Genomic DNA, 24,358 nt, shown 5'->3' on the forward strand with positions numbered 1-24,358 from the left:
TGGTGAGTTTTGACAGGGGCATGATGTCACCAACTTAGAGCCTAAATGGAGAGTTCTATTTGCTGTATGGAGAAGAGGTCACAGGGAGGCAGGAATGGTGGGAGGATGCTCTTGTATCAGACCAGGACAAAGATGACGGTAGTATGGGTGAGATTGCTACAGGTGCAGGTAGGAGCAGCAAGAAGTGTCAGATCCAGGAATCTCCAGTAAAAGCAAACTCAGCTTGATGGACTCCTCAAAAGTGTGCTAGGAGTTCATGCCAGCAGAGTGGCCATGTTAGGTCTGCTCCTTGTGGTGTAGCAGATTAGAGCTGAAAACTCTTCCTCTGTCAGGCAACAGCAAAAGCTACGCCGGCTAATTGTGGGCCAAGGGGAAGAGCTGGCGAAGAAGCTGGGATCATCCCTTGGGCTCAGGAAGGTGATGTTCCTCAATACCTTACAATGTTTCCAATCGTTGCCCACAGTTGCAGGTAATAGGAGGAGGTGTTTTTGCTGGGAAACAATTCTCCGTGAATCTCCACATGTTTCTGCACAGCCAAAGCTTTCTAAACAACTTACTGGCAACCTGGGTTAAAGACCGGTTGAATGGCAAACATGCCTTGGAAGTTAGAAATTATGTGTTGCCCTGGGGCCATTTGCTTACATTTTAGCATAACAAACCCCTTTCTTAAGTACCCTGGAGCCACTAGTTTATAGTCTAGATTAGAGACCTTCTCCTCTCCCTAGAGATAATTTGTTTATATTCCAAAGCTAAATTCTCTCTCTCTTTCTTTCTTTCTTTCTTTCTCTCTTTCTCTCTCTCGTTCTCTCTCCTCGAATAAGAAGAGGGACAGATGAGATAGCTTCCCTATATGTGGTCTAACTTTCACAACTTTGAGGTTCTTCTCTGTTCCTGCATGTGCAGGTGATATCAGGCAATCATTGCCTTGCCCCTAGAGGAATTGGGGAATGGGGAACAAACACTAGGGTTGATTTGCTTTCTGATCCAGAGAGCTTGTATTTCCTGTTAGGATAAGTAAATAATAAATTCGCAGTGATTCATTTCAATTAAAAACTCTGCAGTGATTCATCTCAATTAAAATGTCTCCAAAGTATCAAACTTTGAAACTTGAAGATGTATCCATTTTAACTAATCTGGATGGACAGTCATGAATGGTCCTGGAGAATGCAAAATATTTATAATCTACTAATTGCATTTTGGCCATAGGTTTGGGGTTAGTAAGATACATAATCACTGTTAGTTCAGAAATCACAAGTGAAATATACTGGGACACACCCAGCAGACTGGAAAATGAAGCATGTAGCAGCAGCCTATGTAGGAATCCGTCAATATGATGACAATATGTGACAAATTCATGAACAGTGCACAATTTTGGGGGGATGCTTGTTTGGTGTATGTTATGAGCTGAATTTTGTCCCCCTATCCAAATTCATACATTGAATTCCTAACCCTCAGTACCTCTGAATGTGAACATTTTTGGAGATGAGAAAGTGGCAATCACATTAAAATGAGCTCACTAAAGTGCAACCTTACTCCAATATGACTGGTGTTCTTATAAGAAGAGTAGATTAGGACGCAGCCACACACAGAGCAAAGACCATGTGAAAACACACAAAAAAGACAGTCATCTACAAGCCAGGGAAAGAGGCCTCAGAAGAAACCAACCATTGATCTCAGACTTCTACCCTCCAGAATCGTGAGAAAATAAATGTCTGTTGTCTAAATCACACAGTCTGTGGTACTTCCTTATGGCAGCCCTACCAAACTAATACAATGTGTATTAGAATATATTGTACACAAATCAAATTATGTTGTCTGTGTTGTTGGACACTGACCCTAAAGAAAGAGCCAGGGAGTTTGGGACTCCTGAAACAAGGCTGGATTAGGGAGATTGAGGCTATGTGTGTATGTGTGTGTGTGTGTGTTTGTTTGTTTGTTTGCTTGTTTTGGAACATTCCCATATGGATTATTCTTAAGTCTCACCTTTCATTCACCTGATTTCAACATTCTGATAAACATCATGATTAGAATTCCTCCGGGGAGTGACACAGTGCTGACCAAAGAGGTATGGAGACCTGTCTTGGTTCTGTCAAGTTGAATCTTGATCCAGAGCGTTTCCTTCCCATCTGTGAAATGCAGAATTTGCAGAATGGTCACTAGTGAGGACACTATTAGGGACTGTGATCTGGTACAAAACACAAGGTAGAAACTGCCAAGAAGGTCATGCAAATGACACTCACACCTTTACAAGTTGAGCCATGGTGATTTTGTTTTTATAGAAGAACAAAATGGGTTCATAAATCTTACAGATGTTTTCCTGACACATGGAAAGTTGAAGTGATAGTGATATCCAAAATGAAATCTATATTGGAAAATTGAGCTTTAGCTACCAGATTGTATGGTGAAGAGGGAAAATAGAATGAATTGGGAAAGGATTAGAATTAGAAGAGGGAATATTACCAACAACCATGAGTCACATGTTAGCAGCATAAAACAGCAAATTGGCTAAATTCTTTAATTAGTTCTAATGGTTGTGGATTTTTCCTTTGGATTTTCTAAGTAGACCTTTAAGTATCAATTGCATTTTAACACATAAGCACTGGTTAGTGTCTTCCTTTTTGAAATCTTATATATTTTGTTTATTATTATTATTTTTGGCCTGATTGTTCTAAATGGGAATTCCAGTGCAATGTTGGAAAAAGTAGTGATAATGGGCTTGACTGTAATATTTCTAAAATTTTACCATAAATTATGATGTTCTGTGCATCATTTTCCTGTCAAATTATGCATTAGGTCACAACTTTTGGTGTCCTTTTTAAAATAATTTCTCTATGCAGAATGCTCTCCCTAAACTCACTGTTTCTTCTACTTTATTTGGTTGCCTAAACTTCTTTTATAAGTTCTATTTTCTATTGCTACTCAGCCTTTTGGCTAAGATCAAGTGCAGAAGCTCTATTTTCTTTTCTTTTGGCAAAGTTCTCCTTGATGTATTCAGAAAAGTCCTGCATTTTACCATTTGATGATATTAATCTGATTTTTATATTTAAGATTCTTAGCAAAATGCTCCACATACTTGTGTTTGTGGTCCTGGCATCTTGAAAAGTCTCTGAACATAATAAAGTCCCTACTTTTATTTGTTGAGTGAAAGTAAGAAGGAATTTGTGTGCTGCCTTGAGTATTAAGAGTAGGAAGTCCATTCACTGGCACCATAGGCAGTAGATTTTTCAACTTTTTGGTGAACAGGACTTTGAAACTTAACCTTGTATTTGCTTTTGTGTTCCTTTCTCTTTTAGACTTGAAAAACAAAATTCTGGATTTTTTCAGAGTGGGAAGAGCAAAACACACCCTATGCATTCTCTAGTAATCCCTACATTTCCTCACACTGTTTCATACAAGTTTGTTTTAAAGAAACCTCACTCTTCAAACCTGAGTCACATCCTGCCCCGGTGTATAACTATGGGGCAGGCAACACTGCTGCAGGGTCGTATTAGATTGTTTGCGAGAGTAACTCCTCACAAGACTATCTTGAAGGGAAATTGGTTCCAAGCTTTGCCCTGGAAGGATTTACTTAAAGGCCAAATTGGGAAGCAATTCCTGTGCAGCCTATGAGCACGTCTCTAAAATATGACCAGTGTCAGAGAATATTCATGTTATCTTGAAGGTAGGTTTCCCTGAATGGGGTCAGGCAACTTGGTGACAACACAACTGTTTGTGAGCAAAGGGGAGTGTATTTATGGCGTCCAAACTCATAGTTCTGTTAATGTATGAGAAAAGACCTGTGATGCTATCCTTTATCTTGGTAGAAATATTACTGGGAAGCCTAACCCCCTGTGTGGATGCAGTTTTTAATACCAATTCTCTGTGACTTGGGGAATGGTTTTTTGCAGCCTTTGCCAATATGAAATATGAGCTTCGTGCCTTGAAATATCATGTGCCATCATAGTAAACACCATATGGGTTACCAAGATGATTTAGAAGTACAAAGTCATGCTTCTCTTATATAATCCTGGAAGTTATATTTTCCTTTGAACAAACAAAATTTTCCAGTGGCTTTTTCAAAACTCATAGACCTATACCCCCAAATGAATTTTAGTGTAAGTAAATTATACATGAATAGAAAAAAAAAAACCCACAAAGATTTAAATATATCTGGGAAAACATCAATATTGATAATAGATTAATAAAATTATAGCTTATATATTTAGGAATTTCTTAAATTTCATTATGCTTCTCTCTACCATCACCATATAACACATTCCCTAACTCCCCTAATGGACAAAATCAGTTACCACCAATAGGACCATGGCTCTTTCTCTTTGTAGAGGGTTGAATAGTGCCTTCCTCCCCATTATTATTCAGGGTTCTACGGAAAAACAGAAGCAATAGGAGATACATATATATACATATATATATATAATGTATGATTTATTATGAATTATTGGCATTTATGAGTATGGGGATGGAGCTGTTCCACAATCTCCCATCTGTAAGCTGGAGACTCAGGAAAGCTGGTGGTGTCATTTGGTCTGAGTCTGAAGGACTGAGAACCAGGGGAGCTGATGGTGTAAACCCCTCTGAGGACAGGCGACTTTCTCACACACACCTCTAGAAATAATGTTTAATCTGGGTACCCCATGGCCAGTCAAACTGACACACAAAATTAACCATCACGCCCCTAAAATTCTTGTCTGCCTGGAGCCTCAGAAAGTGACCTTATTGGGAAATAGGGTCTATGCCAGACGTAAGTAAGGAAGTTAAGATTAAGTCATCCTGGATCAAGGTGGGCACTAAATCCAATGATTGGCATCTTTATAAGAAAGGGCTAACACAGGGACGCGTGTAAGGATGAAAGCCATGGGAAATGGAGGCAGAAATTGGAGCGTTGCAATTGGAACCGAGGATCACGCGGAGCCATCAGAAGCTGGGAAGGAAAAAGGAGAGATCCCTCCTTACAGGCTTCAGAGGGAGCAAGGTACGGCCAGCTACATTTCTTTCAGACTTCTGGAATCCAGAACTGTTGGAGACTAAATTTCCATTGTTTAAAACTACCTAGTTTGTTGCAATTCTTTATGGCTGTCTTAGGAAACTAATATACTTCTCTTCCTGGCCAAAAGAACTGGAGACATTGGCAACTTGCTGTGTCACCTGGTGGAAGTGTCCTCTTTTGGAGACCAGGACCTGTAAACCTGCAAGAGCCAGTGGCAGGGGGACAGAAAGCATAACTTCAAAACAAAACAACAACAACAACAAAAACAGCAGCAAAGCTACTGTTTTTTGTTTTTAGTTTTACCCTTGATCCCTGAGCCCATGTATCGTTCCCAGGTATGCACAAAGGTCTTTGACTTGAAGTTTATGCTAGGCCCTAGGAAAGTAGCACCTGTCCTTGGGGCATATCAGCTCTGAGCTGGCACTCCGACTGTGCCTCTGCCACGCCATTTCATCACTCTCTCCGACCAGCCACGTCTGGGGAATGTGATAAGACTAGTTCATCCCGTGGACGTGGGCCTATTCCTGTGCCGTCTTTACTAGAATGTAGATCCTCTGGTGGCACCTTGGGTTACCTGTCATTCTCAGTTGCTAGATTGGTCCTGGCTGAGGCTTACTGAGGATGGCAAGTAAACAGAGGAAATTAAGCTTTGTAGTAAGTGCACTATTTTGCATCAATAGCAATTTAATAAAATAATAACCTGATTTTTGTAAAACATGTTTTCACTGACATTTAACAACACACATAAAATATTTACATTATGAGTTTAGCTGTCCTCTTGTGTTGTACCTATGTTTACCTTCCTCCACACTTTCTGGCCCACTGTTAGAACTATCGCTATCTTCATTATAATAATCATCATCCAAGAGTTTGATCTGATGATGATGGGTGGTGTGCACTCTAGTCTATGCCTGTGATATAAAATTTTCTTTAATTCAAGTCAGTCAACATTTATTAGGTAATAATGGTGTTGGAAGGGGAGTGTCCATTTAAAAGTTCTATCACTTAAGAAAATAAAATAAGTTGTATTAGTTATCTTATTTTGTGTAATCTATGGTCACAACATTTTGAGCTTATAATGATAATAGCATTTATTGGTCTGTTATAGTTTCTGCAGGTTCAGGATTTGAACAGTTAACAGCAAGGACAGCTCATCTGCTCCACATTTGGATCTTTAGTGGAAGATGTGAAAGGTGGCAATAGGGAAATTGAGGCTGTGGGACTGGGTTTGACACAAGCTGTCACCTGAAACCTTAGCTGGCACTATCAGATGGGATATCTCCATGTGGTGTCTCCATGCACACTGGGCTTCCTCATGCTATGGTGGCTGGTTCTCTACAGAATGGGAGTGAGAGCACAAAAGATAGTCGGGAAGGAACTGTGTTCTGTGAATGACCTTGCCTCAGAAGGCAGCTAGCTTCATGTCTAGCTAAATTCCCTCTATACCCAGTTTGTTGAGTGTTTTCTCAGGAAGGGGTATATATCTCTAAAAGAAAGGAAATCAGGATTTCAACGAGATACATTCTCTCTGATGTTCATGGCAGCATTATTCACACTAGCTAAAATATGAAAACAAACCGAGTGTCCATTGACAGATAAATGGATCATAAAATGTAATATATACCTGCAATAGATATTATTTAGCCTTTAAAAAGGAGGAAATCTGCCATTTGCAATAACATTGATGAACCTGGAGGGCATTACACTAAGTGAAATATGCTACTCACCAAAGGACAAATACTGCAGGATTCCACTTATATAAAGTACCTAAAACAGTCAAACTCATAGAAACAGAGAGTATATTGGTGGTTACCAAAAGCTGAGGGGGAGGGAGAAATAGGAGTTGCTATTCAGTGGTTATAAAAATATGTAAGATAAATAAATTCTAGATATTTTCTCTATGGTGTTGTACCTGTGGGTAACAATACTGTATTGTACACTTAAAATTTTCTTGAAAAAAAGTAAATAACATACAGTTGTAAAAAAATCAGTCATTTGATTTTACATTTTTAGCTACAGATAATAGTGAAGGATTTATAAAAAAAAAAAAAAGCTTATAATTTAAAAACCTGGCTATTGTGGATGGAAATTCAAATGGACTGGTTATATACTTTAATATATCTTCTTTCCTATGTAGTAAATGTATTAATATATTAACCTACCTTACTAACTCCTCACTCATAATTAAACCACTTTCCATTCTCCAGGTATGCCTTGTTCTTAGCATTCTCAGTAGACAATATACTTTCAGTGAGGCTTGGCAACCAATGATGGACAAACTCTGAAGTGTGTTCTCCCTTCCTCCTCAGGCTTTGCTACATTAAGTGTATAATGCGGCCAATAGAACCTGATGTTATTCTAGCTCCTTCCATATAGTCAATTGGCAGGTTGGTTATTCTCAGCACACTGAAGCATGTGAGTGGGAATGGATTGTGAACTGGCTAAAGAAAACAGTGACATTATTGTTGATTGATAATGAAGCACACATAAAAAAAGAACAAGGAAGAATTCAACATAGCAAATTTGTTATTTTTATTAGAATAAGTACTAAGTGGAATTTAGAGTTGGGATATTATTTAGATGACAAAGTTAGGGATCGTGTTTTCAACTTCATATGTTTTAAATATCACAGACTATTAATACCATGTATATGTGTCTATTTTAAGTGTAAAACATAAAATAAACACATTGATGTTAAAATATAAGAATATATTTATGGGTAATAGGCGTTTAATGATTTATCTTCGATTCCTTTCATCTCATGAAACAATTAACCTATCACCCTACCCATCATACATACACACAAACTCTGCATGGAGCATACACACATACACACACACACATTCCATGTATGCAACATGTGCTAGAGGATTTACTATATGACCTCTGTGTATATACCTAATAGAAGTGAAAATACATGGCCACATAAAAACCACATGAATATTAATAACAGTGTTATTATTTTTCACAGTTGGAAAATGAAAATAACCAAAATATCCATCAACTGATGAACAGATAAACAAATGCAATATAGTCATGAACCAAATAATGATGTTTAGGCCAAGGACAGACCAAATATACAATAGTGGTTTTATAAGACTATACTGGAGCTGAAAAATTCTTATCACCTAGTGATGTCATGGCTATCATAATATCATAGTCCACTTACTTTAGTTTTTTAATAAAGTAAGTGTAACCTAAGTGTACAGTGTTCATAAAGTCTATATTAGTGTACAGTAATGTCCCAGACCTTCACATTCACTCACCACACACTCACTGACTCACCCAGAGCTATTTCCAGTCTTGCAAGTTCCACTCATGGTAAGTGCCCTATAGAGGTATACAGGGTTTTTTTTTAATCTTTTATACTTTGTTTTTACTGTAACTTTTCTATGTTTGCATACACAAATACTTACCAGTGTGTTACAATTGTCTATCATATTTGGTATAATAACATGCTCTACAGATATGTAGCCTAAGAGCCCTAGGCTATATCACAAAACCTAGGTGTGTAGTAGGTGTGTAAATATGATCTATGATATTCACACAATGATGAAATTGCCTAAAGATGCAGTTCTCAGAATGTCTCCCTATCATCAAGTGATGCATGACCATGTATTATTCCAATGTAACATTATTCCCAAGTAAAAAGTAATGAACTACTGACACATGCTAAAACATGGATGAAAATGGAAGCATTATGTTACATGAAGGAAGTCACATGCAAAAGACTACATATTAATTGATTCCATTAATATGAAATAGAGAGATAGGCAAATTTATAAAGACAGAGAGAAGATTATTGGTTGTTTATGGCTGGGAGTTAGGGGGTGGGAGAGGGCAATGGACATAACTGGTAATAGATATGAATTTTTTGGAGGGGATAGTGGTGAAAATATTTAAAGCTTAGGTTGTGGTTGATGGTTGCAAATTTCTTTGAATATACTAAAAACCATTGAACTATACACTTGACATGGGAAATTTATGCTGTGTGACTTCTCTCTCAATAAAGCTATTTATTTATTTTTTAAAGCTGTTTAAAAAAATAGAAAACACAGGATTGCAACAGTACATTTCAATAGGTCGGTGTTAAAGCAGCATTGGTGTCTGCTATAATTTGAATTTTTCCCCTCTGAAATTCATGTTGACATATGACCCGAAATATGGTGGGTTGGGAGGTAGGGATTAGGGGGAGGTGCTTGGGTCATGGGGGTAGATCCCTTATGAATAGACTAATACCCTCCCATGGAAGTGAGCTCATTCTTGCTCTGTGGGAACTGGATTAGTTACTGCTGGAGAGCAGATTGTTACAACAGTGAGGTCAGCTTCCTATACTCTATCTTGCCATGTTGTCTCTTTGCACAGGACCACTCCCTTCTCTGTTTCTTTGCCATGTTTTTACTCAGCATGTGGTCCTCACCAGAAGCCAGCCGGATGCCACTATGCTCTTGAACTTCCCAGCATGCAGAATCATGAGCTAAATAAGCCTCTTTTCTTTATAAATTACCTAGACACAGGTATTCTTCTATGGCAACAAAAAATGGATTAATACAGTATCTATGGCCTAGATACCAATGTTGCCTTAAATTTCCACTAGCTTTTTGTATGTCTGCATTTCTCAATGAGAATCTTTACCATGACTATTAACAAGATATGCATACTGATTGTCTCTTGTGAAGCCTTGATCTGTACTTGAGCTGCTTCCCCATGGGCAACTTGGTCTCTTACATAGGAGGCAGTGGAAATTTTTAATATGGGTCCCTGAGAAGTAGAATGAAAAATGGAAAAAAAAAAAAAGCTTTTTACAAAATTGGAAACAATTATGGCTTTCTATCTACTATGCTAATTATAGTGTAGTGAACCAGTATTTCAAAATTGTTCCATTAAAGATTATTTCACTATAGTCAATGATTCTTCTGGACAATGGAGATCAAACGAGTGACTTATCATTAAAAGAAAAATTCTGTTTCTATGTCAGGAGATTTGTATATTGCAATCCAGAAGCATTATTGCACACTTATAGTAATTTAATATTACAGGTAAAATATATTTTGCATTTCATATGTGACAGGTGCTCTTTAATGCAAGCTATATGCCTTACTTCAAAGAAAAATTATTTCCTTCATTGAGTGAAGCATAATCAGAAATTATCCTGTGCCTTTGTTACTATATGAAAAGATGTCTTAGAAATTTTAATGTAAATTAAAAGTGCACCTGGGAAGTAACTTTAGAAATTATCCATCTCTGTGTTTTCATTTCATAATGAAGAAACTGAGAGAGGTGAAAGCCCAAAGGTCATTAGAACTAACTGGTAAAGGAAGGGTACAAATGCCAGGGTGCCTAATCCCTTTCCATCAGGATACTTTCTTTTCAACCTAAAATGAACAGTCTATAAAGAGATGACAGATTCTGTATGTGCCTTTTAATGCCTGTAGGTGACAAACTTACTCAGCCTGACTCTTACCTCAATTTTTACATTTCCTCACCCGATTTATATAGTTTTTGTGATGCTCAAATTAAATTATACAGATAAATGTGCCTCACAATAGATATATTGACTATTAATCTTTACTATCACCTGTGTTGAAATCTGGGATCTACCACAAAAACTAGCTGTATGATTACAGGCAACTTATTAAAATAACCCTTTGCCGTTCCTGAGTTTCCTCATTTTTCAACTGAGGACAGCAGTAATCTACCTTATAGCTCCCTCCTAGGAGGATTTGATGACAGTGGGTTTTGAAAAGTGCTTCAATATCATCATAACCATCATTGCCATTATCATCAAGGAACTATTTACCAGACGCTAACATGTTTATTGTATTCTATATCTTTCCTGCATACATGATTTGGGAATAAGGGTTTTAAGACGGTCAGAATTTTGTGGAAATCTGAAAGGTCATGATTCGTATTCATATATTTGGATGTGGTCTTAGTAGAAAATGAGAATTAATCTAGATCAAATTTAGTAATTTTAAAAAATTATTGCATGAGAAGAATATTTCAAAAATTGATTTAAATATGCTTTTGGGTAAGAGGAAAAAAATCCAGTCAGTGAAAGAGAAGCTGTTGAATTTCAGTATTGTTTTTATTAGTATAATTACCACAAAAAGCAACATAATGAAAGGGAACACTTGGAACAAATTGTAAATGAGTTTGTATTGTACTTTTGCTCTCAATTCTAAAGCAAATGTGATTACTAAAAGCAAAGGACATATTTGACACACACTTTTGTTATTAACATGGATACTAAACCCAGGTTTCTATGACTATGACAGTTTTTAAATGGATTTCTTTTTACATGAAATTAATTTCAGCTTTTATTCAGTTTTCGGTTCTAATACACATTGGCAAAAGTAGTTGCAATGACGGAAAAGGAGTGCTAAGTGACTTTCTATACTCTTTAAAACCAGTGAGCAATAATGGTAAAATGTATACTTATATAATCCCTACTGGATAACTATCAAGCTATAAGCTTATTTTAATAAATGAAATTTCAATATTAACATGACAGTTATGTAATTAGCCCGTATTAAAGTTAATTCAGTAAAAAGACAATAGGATTTCCAAAATCATTATGCCAGATTTATTTGGCAGAAATGTGTCTGACTCCAGTTTACCTTTTATATCTAATTAGGGAAAAGGCACCTGAGAGTCATTTTTCCTTCAGAAGAGCCTCCTGTGCCAGCTGAAGCCCTGGCGCTTTTGAAGTCCTAGAGCTTCATCATTTCCTGTTTAAAGCAAGAGGTCTATTTGAGTTGCAAAATCCTAATTAATGGATCACCCGTGAGAATGATCAAACTTGCCAGTGACAAAACGCTCAGGAGAAAGTGTGCTGGTGGTGTGGGCTGGGAATGGTGGTTGTCTTGGCTTAGTCTTATCTCCTAAGCCTTGCCTTTTGACTCCTGTATGCCAAGTTCTTGATTTTACAGATTAAGAAAATAAAAAATAAAAAAAAATAGAGGCCCAAGAAAGGAAGCTATTTGCTCAGAAACTCGCCAGTAGTTAACAAAAGGACTCTGGTGTCCTGCAGTCTAGTGTAGGGTTCTTTTTGCTACACCATCTTATGGTTGCCCAAGATGTATGATTAGAATAAATTTTGATTTCTGTCAATTCAATGGAAGTCAAGCAAGGAGGAGAGGGGAGGATGGGATGAGCGAAACTTACCTGATGGGTACAATGAACACTATCTGGGTGACAGACACACTTTTACCCAAGATTCAAGCTTATAAAACTGATACATGTAACCAAAAATAATTATATCCCTGTAATAATTTTAAATAAAATAAAAAGAATAAAATTTGGAGAAGTACATAGAATTCAAGTCACTGGAAGTTTTATCTCCTAATGGGAGTAACATTAAAGCAAAGGAAATATAAAATGTGAGGAGTCAGAGAAAAAAATAAAGGTTTCTTGAATAGCACACACCATGGTGCATATAACAAATAAATAAATATCTTCATGGGTACATGGATTAGTGTGAAATTAAACTCAATTAGATTGCTAAATCAAATAATTTAATTTTAAAATTGCAAGTTTTTCATATTGATAAAAAGTGAAAAGTATGTTAAGAAGCAAATCATTCATTTGTAACTTACATCCTAAATTCTTTTCTTTTTTCTTTTTTTTATTATTTTTTATTTTTTTTGAGAAACAATTTAAAGATGGAATAAATTCTTTTAAAGAGAAGTTATTGAAGCAAAATGAGAGATAACTGAAGTTAGTTATACAGAAGCATAAAATAAAAGGAGGAAGAATAGTAATGTCACGTGGTTAAGAGCACCCTGTATCCTGACTATCCAGATACAAATCCTGAACTCACCACTTACTAGCAGCGCGGACTTGGACAATTTAAACTATGTTTGCCTCCAAGAATGAAGATAATAAGAGTACCTATCTACTAGGATTCTGTGAGGATGAAATGAATCTGCATACACACACACAGTGGCCAAAATAAGTGCTCATGACAGTCATGAAAATGTACCTTGCATTTGTTTGCTAGGGCTGCCATACAAAATGCCACAGGCTGGGTGACTTAAACAACAGACCTTTATCTCACAGTTCTGTAGGCTGGAAATTCAAGGTCAAGGTGTCTGTAGGTTTGGTTTCTCTGAAGACTTCTCTCCTTGGCTTGCAGATGGCCACCTTCTTGCTGTGTCCTCACATGGTCTTTTCTCTTTGTGTCTATATCCCTAGAGTATCTTCCTCTTCTTATAAAGACACCAGCTATGTGGGATCAGAGACCCACCCTAATGGTCTCATCCTAACGTAATCACCTCCCTAAGGTTGTTACCTCCAAATATGGCCAAGTCTGAAATACTAAATGTTGGGACATCAACATATGAATTTGGCAGGGATAGAGGGACACAATTCAGCCTGTAATGGACCTTTTGGATCTCCTACGTTATAGAGCATAATTGGCTGAAAGTCCAAACTAAAACCCAAAATGTATTTACTCTGAGGCCACACTTCCCAAAAGCCAGTGGCCCAGCATGACAGGAGGACTCAGAAGGAATCTTTCTATAAGACTTAGGACTCTTTATGGTTATGCAGAAATTTTCTTAGAACTGCATTGCATTCTAAGTTTCTTTCCTTCCTTCCCCCTCCCTCCCTCCTTCCCTTCCTTCCTTCCTGCCTGCCTCCATTCTCCATAGAATTTGAATATGCTTTAGTTACCACATATCTATTTTTAGGACATGTTAAAGTGTTTTCTTGTTGAAGAGCTACAGAAATTACAGTTGCTAAACAGCTGCTTGGTTTTGTTTTCAACCTGGGGCAAACCTACTTTTACGTCAAGCAACAAGCAACCAAGGCATATACTTTACAGAAACAATTATGCAAGAACTCTGTAAGGCATCATCATTTACACAAAATCTACACTACTCTTAGCTCCTATAATCTTCCAGAAATGTTGACTGGTTCAATAGAAGTATTGACAAGTGGTGAAAATCCATCTAAGGGTGCTCAAAGGCATCTGGAAGCTTTGGTTCCTGACCATGTGTTGTGTTGATAGGTGATACATGCCATGAGTGCAACCTCAGCTGCTTTTGTAAAGTTTCTTCACTGATGTTGATTTAACATAGTAACCAGTTTGTACCATGATGAGGTGTTTTATGGACAAATGTATCTAATATCCATTTGAAATCATCTGGTGCCACCATGAGGCTAACGTGGGAGTGTCAGTGATTACCTGAGTGAAAGGTACAATCAGATAGTTTTAACTCTAGCTTTATAAAATCTGAAACTAAACAATTGTTATTTTATAATGGCCTGCTTGAGTCTCTCCAGAGAGTGATCTTTTGAAGGTTTAGGTAGGATCATAACCTGGGTTAAGACTTGTTGGGGATAAGCATCTGCAAGAGCATTTCTTTTATCTTCCATATTACCTCTTTTAATATGGACCTAAACCTTTATAATAGCCATCTCTCTAAGAAGTAGGGGTGCTTCTAAAAGTTCCTTAACTCTAGTCTGTTTTTATTTTGTTGGAGGCTTCAGCTACTGGGAAATCCTTTTTTTCCAGAGCACTTCTAAGCATGCTCTACTCCAGAAGCATATCCACTGTCAGTATATGTCACTTTCTGAACTTTGGTTGAAAAACTCTAGCAAGTGAATAAAGCCCTGCCATTCTGAAGGAATTGCATTCTGAAGGAGAGATTAAATTAGTGATAACATATCCTGTTTGAAAACCTCCAGTTTTGGTTTTGAGGTATTCTCCATCAACAAATAATGTTAGGTCAGAGTGTTCAATGAGAGTCTCTAACACACATCTGACTGGAGTATTGAAATTTCCCTAATCTAGGTAAGATGATTCTGAGGGCCTCCTGATCCTGCTAGAGGCAGAAGAGTAGAAGGTCTCAGGGTGTTGTAGAACTCAGCAGTCTGACTGAGAACTATGAGATCAAGCATGGAGCCTAGATTACTTCAGTGAAAGTATTGACAAGTGGTAGTGATTGTCTTTATACCAGGGGGACAAGTCAAAAGTGAGGTTATAATAAGTGATGGGTTTTTGGTGTTTCCCCTGAACCATAAAATGGCAAAAGGGTTTGTTTAAACCATTCATACACAGATATACAAAAGAGCTTCTTGCAGTTAAGGAAACCTAGGGAAGGAAGCTTTTGAAAAGCCTTCCTTAGGTTAGACTCAGATGATAGGTCTGAGTCTTTCTATGACTTTTGACTTCAAGGGATATTGGAGAAGATTGGCTAACCATATCGTAGGAAACAATTTGATATGTTCTGTTCCAATTGTTTTCCTAGGTCAGTGGAACTTTTAGTCCATAAAGTGTGAGGTACAATATCAAGATCTCTACCTGAGGTATGCAACAAATATAATGGAGAAGGCAAAGGTATATCCAGATACAATGCACAACTTGATCATGAATAGAGGAGTCCTCTGAAACTTCTGGTGTACATTTAATATAATAATTTCATTTGCAAAGTAAGTCTCTCCCTATGAAATTTGCAGTGATGTTATTAGAGAGTATGAAGGAATGTTTTTCAGTCAAGTGCCCAAGTAATAAAGTTAAAGATTGAGAGGTAGGAAAAATCTGTGCGTTAATCAAAATACCTTCCACTTGTGTGATACATTGACTCTGAGGAAGACACAGGGTTTTGTGTACACAGAATAGCACCCATATCCCCCAGGAATGGATGAAGTTGACTATGTATGTTTATAGTTAATTCACCTTGATTATTTAAGGGTAAGATAGGATATTGGGTATTTTCTTCCTTCCAGGGAGCATCCTTAAAGATCTGAATGGAGAGATTTTTCATTGTCTTGATTTTTCCTTCATATGATGAAAAAGTTTTTATACCAGAGTCCCTTCTGTTACAATATCTACAAACATCCTTGTCAATAGATGATCAGTTGCAATGTGGGCCATTTTACTGTTTAAACCTAGGGCCATAATTTTATTTTGGATCTTGTTTGGGTTTTGTTGTAAGACCCTTTTAATGTGTTCTGAGATGGTGCAAAATTTTGGATTGTAATGAAAGTAAGTATAAGAAATAGAAATTTATCCTGGAGGAAGAGAGGATTTAGAATTAGATGAGCCCAGTGGGAGCTGACAGTGGTTGGTCAAAAGGGATGCTTATGGACTTTGTGTCCTATTGGGAAATAGGATAAGAGACATGAGAAGTTTCAGAGGTTTTGCAGGTCTTTGCCTTGAAGGAATCTGTGGCCATGTTAGTTCACAAAATAGAAGCTGTTTCCAACAAGGAGGGAATTGTCAGAGGACCTTTGCAAAGCAATGTTTCTTCTTTTGCTGCTGGTCATCACCTTGAGCTTTTTTGCAAAGCAGAAGCTCAGTTTGGGCCCTTGGCGAAGAAGTTGATTAAAATGCCTGCCTAGCAGATAATGTGCAGCTGGAGCTATCCTAGACTTCAAGGCTATTTCTGCTTCACTCCTGACTATATGTCTCTGTGTTTAGAAGAAGTAGATTAGAGTAGTACACAGACTCAGTGTTCTCATTTTATACATTTTATCTTTCATTTGTATGCTCAGCTATGTCTGTTTCTAACTTAGGGCTTAACATGCTTATCTTAGAAAATTTGTGTAACCATCTATTCTCATAGACAGAATTAGGTAAGGTTCCCCTGGAAACCTCAAAAAATGAACTGTATATATAATTCTATAACAAAAGACAACTATTTGCTGTACCAATAAATACTGATGCCGGACTTCGCTCAGAGTCTCAGCCTATAGGGATGCTGATGACCCCCTGACTCCCCCATCTTTTAAACTTCACTTTGTTTCCATCTCAATCATTTCTCTGTCTATAATATATCATTTTTTTTATTTCTTATTATTTCCAAATCTTTTGTGACGATCCTGCCTTGGGACCTGTTTGCACTGGGAGGGTGGCCAACTCCTGGCAGTGTCTGTGGCCCCAAACTCAACAGTTGCCTCCAAATGCTGACCTGACAATCTCTGCTTCTTGTTAAGTTGAAAACTAGAGAGACTATTTTCTCTAGGTCAAAGCCACACACTCAGGACAAAAAAAAAATGAGATGAAATGAGAACTTCATCCAATTTTATTGGTGACCCACAGGAATGTTTGGACTCATGCCAATCTGGTGAGAACTGCAAACTCACTAGTGTATGAAGCCAGCTGAAGTGACAAGGTTATATGGGCTATGCCTGTGTTCTACATTGTGATTCTCCTTACTATGAAAAACAACCCTTTTTGGCAGCACAACATGAAATAGAAGCGTAAGAGAAAAAGGGAGTGAAAAAGAATGGCCAGAATCCACCAAGGATGCCAAACAAATGGAAAATAATAGCAGCACCTGGGTACCAGATTGAAAGTAGTCAAGGAACCAAACACAAAGGGATCAGACTTCACAAAGTGCTGACTGACTTACCATATTGGCAGAGACTCGACAAGCTGCAGCAGCAAGGAACAAAGGGCTTCCATGTGTCCTGCACCTGTTTGAAGCCTTGAGTTGGCAGTGATGGGCAGTGTAGATCATTTCTTGATGGAACTTTCAGGAAAATTCTGGAAATAAATGAAACCCACCCAAATGAGAAAAAACAAAGGCTATTTATTCAAAGTTTGCGAAAGTAAGGGAATCAGCCCCCATCACTGGTGCTTGGTAGAGATCCTAAGGTAGGCAGAGGAGGGTGAAGGATTTATAGTGAAAAAAATAAAAGAGAAGGCTTCAAGTATGCTCTGATTGGACATTGTTGATGTGGGGGAGCTGGAGGCAGGCTAATTAGAAGTGGGGCACCTCATATGATTGGTTTTGGAAGCACGTTTGACTTTCTCTAGTTGGTCTTGAGTTGGAAGCAGCAGTGATAGATTAAAAAAAACTAATTGGTTTTGGAAGCACGTTTGACTTTCTATAGTTGGTCTTGAGTTGGAAGCAGCAGTGATAGATTAAAAAAAACTAATTGGTTTTGGAAGCACGTTTGACTTTCTCTAGTTGGTCTTGAGTTGGAAGCAGCAGTGATAGATAAAAAAAACTAACAGTCATTGACCAAATCCTGTTCTTTCTGGGTCTATTGTTGTAGAGGTTGCTGTTTGGGCTCCTGAGGAGGTTGCTACAGAGATTGTGAATCAGAGTTCTATTTTCATGCGTGGTCATATGGTCTGACCATTGTCCATTTGTATACTTGGTCTCTATGTTATCATTATGAGAAATATCTGTGAGACATGTATGGCCCCAGTTTTGTTGCAAAGAAAGAAGTAAACATTGGAGCAGAAATTTCTGGAGCACAGAATTGACTCTTCTTCATTTGCCTTAAAACAACATATATAAATCTTTTGGCCCAGATTTTGAAATTACTAAATATCATGAGTATGTTTTAAAAGTTTGCCTATAAAAACCTCTCAAACGTCCATACTCTGTTGCAATATGGGAATTTAGTGCAGGGATAAGCATATGTTATTGTGATTTCCTTTCTAAGAGTCCCTCTCAAAAGGAAGAGTGTCTTTGCCCTAGTTTGTCTTTCTTTCCACATGACTCAATTAGAAGTTCATTATGTCATGGTTTCACATCTCTCTTTAAAGATTTTGTATTCTGTGTTGTATTTTGAATGGAAATGCATACATGTCTCTGAAAATGTGAATGCATGTCTTCCCAACTTTCATTCTCGTGTGTCCCATCTGAAATTGCCATCTTTTGCAGACTAGATTTCTTTTCTTGTATTTCCAGTTCTTTTTTCATCATACCATTTGCTCATTCAGTTCCTAAAATTTGAGGCACATGATCCTAGCTCTATCTTTAAAAACTCTTTCATTTGTCGGTGTCTGTATGTAGCCTAACTATACCTTTGAAATATATCTTGAATCTATTTCTTCCTCCTTGGTTCCACTGACACCTCCCTAATTTAGCTTCTCATTAAGTTTCACATGGGATATTGCTCTCCCACATCCTGGCCATTCTCAGTCTGATTCAACATAACCATTGCTGTCAGACTAATTTTCTTTAAGGCTAGAACTGACCATTTCACTTTCCTGTTGAACAACTTGCTTTAGTCCTTTTGCTATACAAAGTAAAGCTCAGACTTCCCAGCCATGTGGGGTGTTGTACTGTTCATCATCTTCTGATTCTCCTTTTTCCTATTCATGAGTCCTTTCAACTCTTAATCTGAGCCTCTCATGTTACTTTGCGTGCTCAGATCCACATCAAAGGTATCTATGTACCTGTCCAGCCTTTGCTACTGAGCAGAAAGATTTATGAGTGGCACAGTCATGCCTGACTCATCTTGTTTTCTGTACAGCACTTAGAATAATTAATTACATTTATCAAACAATAAACATTGAATACTTGAGTCCAAAAACGAGTTTACATATTTAGTGGAAATCATGAAAACTTCAGTGACAGTGACAAAATGCAAATTTTGATAAATGCTACGATTGTAGCAAAAATTATGTGCTCTTGTATTATAGAGATTAATTTCTTTTTTTTTTCATTTGAGCGGGGTTAAAATACTTAGGTTGCATATATTGTCTTAGCCCCACCTGAGTCAGAGATTAAAGTGTGTCCATCCCCCAGATGATGCATATCACACCCAACACCCAATGAATATTACTATTACATCTGCATGTAAGTGTTGATCAATTAACACCAATTTGATGGTGAGTACATGTGGTGCTTGTTTTTCCATTCTTGTGATACTTCACTTAGTAGAATGGGCTCCAGCTCTATCCAGGAAAATACAAGAGGTGCTAGATCACCATTGTTTTTTGTGGCTGAGTAGAATTCCATGGTATACATATACCACATCTTATTAATCCATATAGTGATTAATTTCTATAGTGAAAATATTAAATGGGGTTTGATTTGAAGTGAATCTTGAATGAATTATAACAAAGAAATAACAGAAAACACCTTGCTAAGGAGAGGAAATAATTTCAGGAAGGTTTTTGATGAGTTACAATTGCAGTTACAATGAGCATCTTTATCTAGTTAGGTAACATAGAATATTGAGTATCATTGGAATTAGTCCCTAGTTTTCTCCTCTTTTCTCCCTTTCTTCTAAAGTATTAAAATAGCCTGGGAACTTCCCTCCTTTGTGCTCCTGTATCACTTTGCATATATCTCTAGTAGAGCTCTTGTTACACTGTGGGAGCTTTTACGGTGCTGTGTTGGAGTCAGCTTGCACCATCTTACAAGACCCAGTCGTGAGTGTCACCTCCCAAGTCCATGTTGTGCCATGCTGGGAGTATTTACATCATGGAAATGTACAAGCAATACACATCAGTGTTTTATTGTCGTTGGTCTTTTTTTTTCCACATCAGATGGGTAATGTACCACCGCTGTAACCAGGTTTGAGGGCAGCACATCTCACATGTGAGTGTGAAAACTCAATCATCGTGTTTATGAATTTATGAACTACAAAAGGATCAGTTTTTTTTTTTTTGCTTTCTGAAAGCTGTTTGTTAAGAAATTACCAGCACATCACTGACTGTTTACTAATCTGTCTAACCTCTTTTAACACTGTGATCTCTTAGAATGAAAATACCATCTTACTAAAGAAAAAAATAGATGGGGAACTAAATGATAGATACACATGGGCACAAAGGGATATAAAGGTCATTGGAATACAAGAAGGGGGGAAGGTGGAGGGTGAGGGGTAAAAACTTACTTAACAGGTACAAGGAACACTTCTGGTGATGGGCACACTAAAAGCCCTGAGTTAAGCATTATACAAGATATCTAGCCGGGCGTGGTGGCTCACGCCTGTAATCCTAGCACTCTGGGAGATTGAAGTGGGCGGATTGCTCGAGGTCAGGAGTTCAAAACCAGCCTGAGCGAGACCCTGTCTTTACTAAAAATAGAAAGACATTACTTGACCAACTAAAAATATATATACAAAAAATTAGCTGGGCATGGTGGCACATGCCTGTAGTCCCAGCTACTCAGGATGCTGAGGCAGGAGGATTGCTTGAGCCCAGGAGACTGAGGTTGCTGTGAGCTAGGCTGATGCCACGGCACTCACTCTACTTGGGCAACAAAGTGGGACTCTGTCTCAGAAAAAAAAAAAAAGATATCTATATAGCATAGACATTTGTACCCCCTTAATATTTTGAAATAAAAACAAACAAATAAAACAACAATAACTCTCCTCCCAAATAAAATATATACAAGGAAAAAAATCAATGCCATGGAGAATAAACTATAAATTACATGTCCCGATAATCTGAACATGTGATTTAAATTTGAATGTTGGGTGAACTAAATTTTATAAACAGTAGTAACTAAAGTTGTAAAAAATAACTTTCACTGTTCTGCTATGGAAAGAGAATAAACTAAGATCTGCTTTCTCTTCACTTGAGTTCAAGAAAATAGTAGGAGCTTGCTTACTGTGGGAAGTATTATAAGAAAGAGCTTTTACAGTTATCACTTTAGAGTCTTTTTGATGAAATACGTGTTTTACTTTTGCATAAGAAAAATTTATATGCAAGACTGGCCCGATCTCCTTTCTTCTTTAATTTAGTAAGAAGGAAGTGTTACAAATGGGTTCTTAAGCTAAAGTTTGATTAAGCAGAATATTCCATTGTAAAACAAATGGGCAAGCTTGATGTTACCATGAAAACTAGAGAATTTTTAGCCTTTCTACAACGCTTGCTTTGTCTTGTATGACAGAAACCATTACTCTGCCCTGTAATGATATTGAACACTGCTGGCTCAGGGGAGAGATGAGAAGCCAGTTGGATCAATATCTGGAGAGGAAGCTCTTGGGTAAAACAAAATGCATAGCTACGATATCTGGGGTTGTTTTTCCATCTTGGGAATTTTTAACCAGCAGAATCACATTCTAGGAAATGTGGAAATGGCTATGACTCACATGAATCCAGGCAGCATTTACAAAGGTAGCTCCATTTATTCTATGAGAATTTGGTCACTTTTCCTAGAGTTCGGAATCACTGGGATCAGTTCTCACCTTTGTGCCAAGAAAGATCAAGCAAGTATGGTTTATCAGGGGGACAGAACAATGTTTTGGCCTTTTGTCGTCTGTCAAGCAAAGCACACCAATGTTTGGTTATTTATCACCATACACCTATTGGATTGAGAATTGTAGCCATGCTTCCTTCCTAAGATCAATGTCTCAATATTTCTTTCTTTCTTTTTTTTTTTTTTTTTTGAGTGTTCCTTATATTCTATGTACATTCTTTTTTCTTTTTCTTTTTTTTTCTTAATTTCAGCATATTATGGGAGTACAAATGTTAAGGTTACATATATTGCCAATGCCCCCACCCACCTACCCGACAGCAGATATATGTTATTCCTATATGTCCACTTAAGTGTTGATCCGTTAATACCAATTTGCTGGTGAGTACATGTGGTGCTTGTTGTTCCATTCTTGAGATACATCACTTAGTGGAATGGTTTCCAGCTCTATCCAGGAAAATACAAGAGGTGCTATATCACCATTGTTTCTTAAAGCTGAACAGTACTCCATGGTATACATATACCACATTTTATTAATCCACTCATGTATTGATGGGCACCTGGGTTTTTTCCACACCTTTGTGATTGTGAACTGTGCTGCTATAAACATGCAAGTACAGGAGTCCCATTTGTAGAGTGTCATTTGATCTTTTGGGTAGATGCCCAGTAGAGGAATTGCTGGATCAAATGGTAGAGGTACTTGTATCACTTTAAGATATTTCCATATTGCTTTCCACAGAGGCTGAACCAGTTTGCAGTCCCACCAGCAGTGTAGGAGTGTTCCTCTCTCTCCACATCCACGCCAGCATTTATTGTTTGGGCACTTTTTGATAAAAGCCATTTTCACTGGAGATAAGTAATATCTCATTGCAGTTTTGATTTGCATTTCCCCGATGATTAGTGATGTTGAGCATTTTTTCATATATTTGTTGGCCTTTATTCTGTCTTCTTTTGAAAAATTTCTGTTCATGTCCTTTGCCCACTTTTTGATAGGGTTGTTTGATTTTTTTCTTGCTGATTTTCCTGAGTTCTAAGTAAATTCGAGTTATTAGCCCTTTATCGGATGTGTAGCTTGTGAAAATTTTCTCCCATTCTGTGGGTTGTCTGTTTGCTCTCTTGACAGTTTCTTTGGCTGTGCAGAAGCTTTTTAATTTGATCATGTCCCATTTATTTATTTTTGTTGCTGCTGTGATTGCCTTTGGGGTCTTCTTCATAAATTCTTTGTCTAGGCCAATGTCTAGAAGAGTATTTCCAATGTTTTCCTCTAGGATTCTAATAGCTTCACACCTAATGTTCAAGTCTGTTACTCAGTGTGAGTTGATTTTTGTGAGAAGTGAAAGGTGTGGGTCCTCTTTCAGTCTTCTGCATGTGTCTATCCAGTTTTCCCAGCACCATTTGTTGAATAAGGATTCTTTTCCCCAATGTATGTTTTTGTCTGGTTTGTCAAAGATTAGTTGGCTATATGAGGATGGTTTTGTATCTGGGTTTTCTCTTATGTTCCACTTCAATGTGCCTGTTCTTGTGCTAGTCCCAAGGTGTTTTAATTACTATAGCCTTTTAGTATAGTTTGAACTCTGGTAAATTGATGCCTCCTATTTTGTTTTTATTGCCTAGGATTGATTTTGATATATGGGGTCTTCTCTGGTTCCATATGACGTGTAAAATTATTTTTTCTATCTCTGTGAAAAATGATGATGGTATTTTAATAGGGATTGCATTGACTCTGTAGGTCACTTTGGGTAGTATAGACATTTTAACAATGTTTATTCTGTAGCCCCATGAGCATGGTATTTTCTTCCACCTGTTTACATCCTGCTATTTCTTTCTTCAGTGTTTCATAGTTCTTCCTGTAGAGGTCTTTTACCTCCTTTGTTAAATATATTCCTAGGTACTTTATTTTCTTTATTGCTATTTTGAAGGGAATTGAGTCTTTGATTTGGTTCTCACTTGTACTGTTGTTGGCGTATATGAATGCCTCTGATTCTGTGTATTGATTTTGTATCCTGAGACTTTACCAAATTCATTTATCAGATCAAGGAGTCTCATGGTTGAATCCTTGGGGTTTTCTAGGTATAATATCATGTTATCAGCAAAGAGTGAGAGTTTGATCTCTTCTGCTCTCATTTGGACGCCCTTAATTCCACTCTCTTGTCTGATTCCTGAGCGAGGACTTCCAGCACTATGTTGAAGAGAAGTGGAGATAGTGGGCAACCATGTCTTGTTCCAGTTCTAACTGGGAATGCTTTCAATTTTTCCCCATTCAGTATGATATTGGCTGTGGGTTTGTCATATATGGCTTATATCATTTTTAGGTAAGCCCTGTCTATGCCTATTTTGTTGAGTGTTCTTATCATAAAAGGGTGTTGAATTTTGTCAAATGCTTTCTCTGCGTCTATTGAGAGGATCATATGGTCTTTGTTTTTGCTTCTGTTTATATGGTGAATTACATTTATAGATTTGCGTATGTTGAACT

General features: G+C 37.4%; 1 pseudogene; it reads right to left on the reverse strand.

Annotated features, from left to right (window-relative positions):
* Positions 1–20,225: 20,225 nt before the first annotated feature.
* LOC142874225 (uncharacterized) lies at positions 20,226–20,337 on the reverse strand (annotated as a pseudogene).
* Positions 20,338–24,358: the final 4,021 nt, after the last annotated feature.

This window comes from Microcebus murinus, chromosome 11, assembly GCF_040939455.1.
Source record: "Microcebus murinus isolate Inina chromosome 11, M.murinus_Inina_mat1.0, whole genome shotgun sequence".
Taxonomy (NCBI): Eukaryota; Metazoa; Chordata; class Mammalia; order Primates; family Cheirogaleidae; genus Microcebus; species Microcebus murinus.